The sequence below is a fragment of the Fukomys damarensis genome, unplaced genomic scaffold (assembly GCF_012274545.1).
Source record: "Fukomys damarensis isolate Sample0158 unplaced genomic scaffold, DMR_v1.0_HiC HiC_scaffold_16, whole genome shotgun sequence".
Lineage (NCBI taxonomy): Eukaryota > Metazoa > Chordata > Mammalia > Rodentia > Bathyergidae > Fukomys > Fukomys damarensis.
Genome location: NW_022900928.1, coordinates 126380892 through 126387202, shown reverse-complemented (window position 1 = coordinate 126387202; position 6311 = coordinate 126380892).

Sequence of the window (6311 nt, the reverse complement as noted above, 5' to 3'; positions counted from 1 at the left end):
TGTGATAGGTGACCTTAGTGCCTGAATTTCTCTGAACTAGATAAATTCTCGCTCATTCTTCAAGTCTCAGCTGGAAATTTCTTTTTATAGAAAGCCTTTCTCAGTACTCTAGTTTGGATTGAATGCTTCTCCTGTCTGTACCCATAGCACCTAAGCCTCTATTATAGCTCTTATTTCATGAGCACTGTCTACATCCCTCACTGCAGTGTAACATATCACACTACAATTAATTCCAGGATTTCCTCTGGATTTCTAGATAGGTACTACATTTTATTGACTGTTAAAACTCAATACCTAACTTGATTCCTGGATTACAGAACCTAATTAATATTTGTGGTGATGAAGATAAAATTTTCAAGTTTTAAAAAAACTGTTACTTTTCAGCGCTCTTATTTTCCCAACAGTTGATCCAAAAACACTCATTAATCCAAGCAATGTTCATGTAATGTTGTGTCCATGTAGCCCAGTGGTGATCACAGACTGATAAGGCAACACAGAGCTACTGCAGATCACTGCCTAGCAAACAAATGGTAACTGAAGTGTAAATATTACACTAAATCATAAGCATGCATAAAATATTAAAGTTGACAGTCATGAAATTATCACTTGGATTATTGAGGAGATAAATGTACTCACATAAGCAATTAAGGAACACGCTAAGGACAAGAATAGGCAACTCCTGCAGCACGGATTTAGCTCAGTGGTGCTGGGCCTGCCTGGCAAGTGCAATGTCCTGAGTTCTAACCCCAGTACCAGAAACAGAAACAAACAAACAAAAACAAAACAAAACAAAACAGGCCAACTCCCAAAAGAGAAAATAAAACAAGCAAATCAACATTCAGAAGGGTCAGCTTCTTAGCAATTTAATGAGACACTTTTTCCCCCTTATAATAATGCCTACAATCACTTTAAAATTCTACACCAATAAGGATCAAGGAAAATAACATTCATATCCTAATGGTAGCAGCATAAACTCAGTAAAATGGCTTTTGAGGGTAATTTTGATATTATGAAGAACCTTAAAAAGATTAATTCCAGCAAATTAACATCTGGAAATTTATTATTTAAAAAAATGAAAATATGTACATATACATACACATACATATTCATGTAGAAGGTCATTTGTTAAAATATTTGTGCTGGGGATTTAGCTCAGTGGTTCCACTACCTGCCTCGCAAGCAGAAGGTCCTGAGTTTGATACCTGGTACCAAAAAAAAAAAAAAAAAAAAAAAATTGTACTAATGAAAGCAATATGAGGATGTTTAATAAAAGTGTATTATAAATTTCTGCAAATTTAATATTCTATGCTACAGAATACTATTAAAGCATTAAAAACTTATTTCCTAATATTTAATAGCCATATGGGGCTAAAAACATGTACATAACCATATACAACCATTTTACATTCTGGCATATAAAATATGCACTCATTAGGTCATTATTTTTTTCATTTTGGAAAAAATCATTTGTTTTTTATTGTTTTATATACTCAAGGATCGAGTGTAATTGTAGAGTCTGTTAAATGGTTTTATTAGTGTCTGCAGCTGTCGATAACGCAATGTATGTTTAATAGGGACATGCTGAAATCATACTATGCTTGCCGAAGATTGTGATTTTTTTTTTGTTTTGTTTTGTTGTTTTCTAAATTGTAGTTAATCATTCAGGTATTTGAAAGTGCATTGTGGCAGCTGCATTTTAATTAGCATGGATAAGATGAGGGTCTCACAGTCAGTCTCCCAGTGGCAGCAACAGATAGATAACATCATCACAGGAATAAGGTCGTATTTAAAACAGTAAAAGTATGGGCAAGTTAAACATTTTATACTGTTTACATTTTCCTAATGTAGCTACAGCAGGGGTCAGCAAGGTTTTCTATAAAGGAATAGTTTATCTATGGGCCATAGGTGATAACCACACAGCTCTCTGTTGGGCAAAAGCAACACAGAAAATGAGTAAAATATAGATATGGTTGTATTCCAATAACTTATTTACAAAAATTGGTGGAAAGCCCGATTTTGCCAGGTGTATGAGTTTACTGCTGTGATCCAATATAAACATATATTAATGTATTTACTGATGTATATTTACATAATTATTCCATTTGATTCTAAGATTAGGAAAAATGAAATGGAACTTTTTAAAATTACGTCATACTATTTAAATACTTCATAATCTCCTTCAGAGCAATTTTGCGCTTCTCTATTCCTTACATGTTTTATGAACTCTTAGTATTTGCTTTTTTAAAAAAAAAGATTTTCTACTTACATTCTGTGGAATTTTTTGTGAACTCAGAATCAAATCCTGTGGCTAAGACATGACTTATCTATAACATCCACAAGTTTTCTTAAAGTTTTATAGAGCTGTAAATGGGCAGCCTTACCTAGTTCTTCCTTACATAAACTTCCCCAGAGAATTAATATTTCAATTCCTGAAGTCCCCCCACATACACAGGGCTAAATTCCCCTAGATTAGCAAATGTAGTTCAGCACCTCTTTAGGACTAAGGCTTCTGGGACAGCCTAAGCATTTTAGGACACTAGTTTTCTCAATGTCTCCTCTGCCCACAGAGATAGTATGGTCAGACAAAACAGCCACACCTGCCCTGCTCCCTTGTCCCAGCTCATGTCCCATCTTCCACCTAGACTACTGCTAGGCCCAGCCCTGCATCACAAGAGCTGCCCCACCCCTTCCAAAATCTATTTACCTTTATTCTAGTTGTTCTTTACACCTCTTCTGGAGTTTGATATTTAAAAGTGAACTCACCCTACCTACCCTTATGATCTAGCAAGAGATCTCAGCACTATGCCATTTGATGCAAGTTTCACATCCTTGACCAGTAAATTCACAGGTGAACTGTATGATCATCTGTCAACTCAGGACTTTCTCCCTAGTATCACTCACTAATAATTCTCTACCAAAGATTAAATGTTATCTACCTTAACATAAAAACTAATCACAAAGTAGCAGGGAAATATAGTGAATGTTTAGATAATACTTTACATAAAGTGATTCTTATGTATGAATTCAAAGTCAAGAGATTACAGAAAACACTGATAAATTTAACTTTATTTTTATTTGTTTTTGTTTTTTGAGACAAGGTCACTATGCAGTTCAGGCTGACCTTGAACTCATTATGTAGCTGAGACTTGCCTCCAACTTATAGTGATCCTCCTGCCTCCGCCTCCAGAGTGCTGGGATTACAGCCGTGCACCACCATGCCTGGTATAAATTCAACTTTTATTTATAATCACAAATTTCTGTATATTAGAAAATAGAAATGCTTGTAAAATACATAACTGGTTTTATTCAATACAAGATGATCTAAAAAGTAATTTTTAAGAGATAAGCTAGAAAAGGGCTGTCAAGAAATGAGAATTCAGAGTATAAAAAGATGGTCAACCTCAGTCTTAACATCTCTGACCTGTAAAACTCGCAAACGAAAAAATAAACTAATGTTTCTAATGTTCCAGAAGAATAAATTTAAAACTGTGGGAACACTGAGCTTCTGGAGGACTACTACATGAATTAAGACTTACAGTTCTACATAGCCTTTGGCCCCAAATAACCTATGATAGGGATTAAGTTGTGAAACTAGTTTTGCAAATACGGTAATAGCATAGCTCATGTTCAGAAAGAATGCAAACAATTTAATGGTTCCTCTAGAGCAGAGGTGGACAAACTACCCCCTGGCTTGGTTCCCCTACATAACATTTCATGAGCTGGCCTCATTTACATTGCTTTTACCTGCTTCTGCTCTAGGCTTGCACAGTAAATGGGACAGAGATCACGTGGCCTGCAACACCTAAGATATACACTAGCTAGACATTTCAAATGTGTACATCCCTGCTGACAAGACTAGTGAAAAATTTAGGCTTTGAAGAGACATATATATAGTATAGCTATTTAATATGGCTTTGTACACGGTTTCACCAATTATTAAAATTTAAAAGCCAATAGGAAATTTATATAAATTGTATACAATATATAAAATGCATCACACTAAACAGCCAGTGAACAATATACACCAAAATTATACTGGTGGTCTGAGTGTTTAGATTAAGCATATTTTCTTCGGTTGAACATACATTACTTTTGTAAAACAGCAAAGCAAAAGACTTATGAAGTAATTGCTTTTAGCCTTTACTAGCAAATGGGGTGTATAAGACAACCAACTGTACACCTCCTCTTTAACGCCGCCTTCAGAACTGCTGCCCCTTGTCAGCCGGTCCCCAGACCTAGCCCTGCGCTGGCCAGTGCAGTAGGTAGCACTCACCCATCATCCTGCACCTCTACCTTGAACCATTCTGCAGAACTCACCACTACACACAGACTGGTGGCACCACAAAAGCCTTTCGGGGGGATCTCAAGAGCTTCTACCATCTGCAGAGCCTGCTTCCCTCTTCTGTGTGACTGCACATTTAGGGTTGCACCTGTGCTCTTCAAATTTCTTCCACAATACACTCCAGGAAAACAAACAACCTTCTTGACATACAACTTTGTGGCAGCTTCCCCTAATGCCTTTCTTTATGTGTCCTAGATTGATAGTGGCTCATTTCTTACCTTTTAAATAAATAAAATACTCTCTATAAACTCCTAATTCTTGGAAGTGCACTTAAAAAACTGCAATACTTAAATGGGAACTTTAAATCAAACTTATATTTACAGAATTGCTTTAGATGAGTTTTTCCAGGTTGGTCAGTGAATCTAAAATGACAAATTAACTTTTAAAAGACACAAAGGTAAGTTACATAACATAGGATCTAAACCGGTGCACAGTGATCTTTAGTTTCCATACAAATCATCTGGGAATTATGTTAATATGCAGATCCTCATTTACTACCCTGGCTGGGGCCTGAGGCTCTGCATGGCTAACACGGCAAGATCAGCCCAGCCATGGGTCCTCAAGACCACTGCATGCGAAGTGACTGTGATCATCCTCAAAGCCTCAGGTGGAACATACGAGCTACAGAGAATCCAATCCGGTGCTATCCAGCACTCCCTCTAATTACCTTATTGACTCTTCCCACATTCTTCATGTCATAGGGGCCTGCAAAGTAAATGTTCTGCATTAAGTACGTCTACACCACACACACCCTCTTCTTTAATCAAGCTTCAGACGCTTAGCCATCAACAAGAGCGAGCCTACAAAACACTCTTCTGCTTCCTTCTCCTGCTCACTCCTGTCCCTCAGTCTTACTTTCTGCTCTCCCTCAGCCCATCTATCTGACAACCGGCACTTACACCTCGCCTGCCAGTTCCTTACAAGGCACTGTGGTGAGGCGCTTCCCAGGCTCTGCCAGTCGCAACCCTGGGCTCCAGGCTCAGTCCTCCCACTTACTGTACTTGAGAAAGTAAACTGCCGTTTCTGTTTTGTTTGGTAAAAAAAGTTGTCACACCATGCCTACATATAATGTGAGAATTACAGGAAATGTTTAAAAATCATTCTGCAAAGCAGCACCAATTTAACACCTATTGCATAGAAATAATGACTCTGACATACAGCCTTTGGTGATTTCTTTTTCTAGAACACCACTGAAAAAGAAAGTTGCTAAGTATGATTTCTAAATAGGAAACAAAATATCAAAAGTCTCCAGTCAACTATGATTTACGAATTTCTCTAAAGTACTCAAGAATTAGTACACTGGAAATAAATGGATGGCCTGCTGATTTCTGTTATTTGAGTTACCCAAAAATATTCAGTAACTGAAATAACAAGGCTGAAAGAAACAGTACTGTTTTAAAATCATACTGATTTATATATTCTAAATTGATAATACTCTTCTGTGATAACTTTAGGGAATTTAGCCTAAATTGATATTGATAACTATAAAAATTTAAATGATTAAAATCTTTCAAGGATCCAAAAGTTTCTGTTAGGCCCTTCTTTAAAGATTTTATCAACCCTAAAAGGTATTACAAAAGAGAATAGGGTACAAAAACAACAACACAGACTCAAGGGGTCCATCAAATCCTATACAAACTAACCAAACACCCACACAGACATCATAGTGAGAGACACGCCAAATAAAAACAGCCTTTTTTGTGTGGAGAAGAAACATGGTAGGGTGAAAAGTTTGTAATCCCAAATAATGATTACTTCAACTAGAGGATCTGAATAAGTTACCCTTTGATAATAATAAAGGGAAATTTAACAGTATCTAGGATTTGCTTATGCTCCATCACATCTGATTTTAGATCTTGTTGCAGTGCTGGGGATTGAACCTACAGCCTTCACACTGAGCAACATCCCAATCCCTGCCTGTCCCTGATATTTGGTACTGGGGACAGAACTCACAACCCTGGGCTTGCAA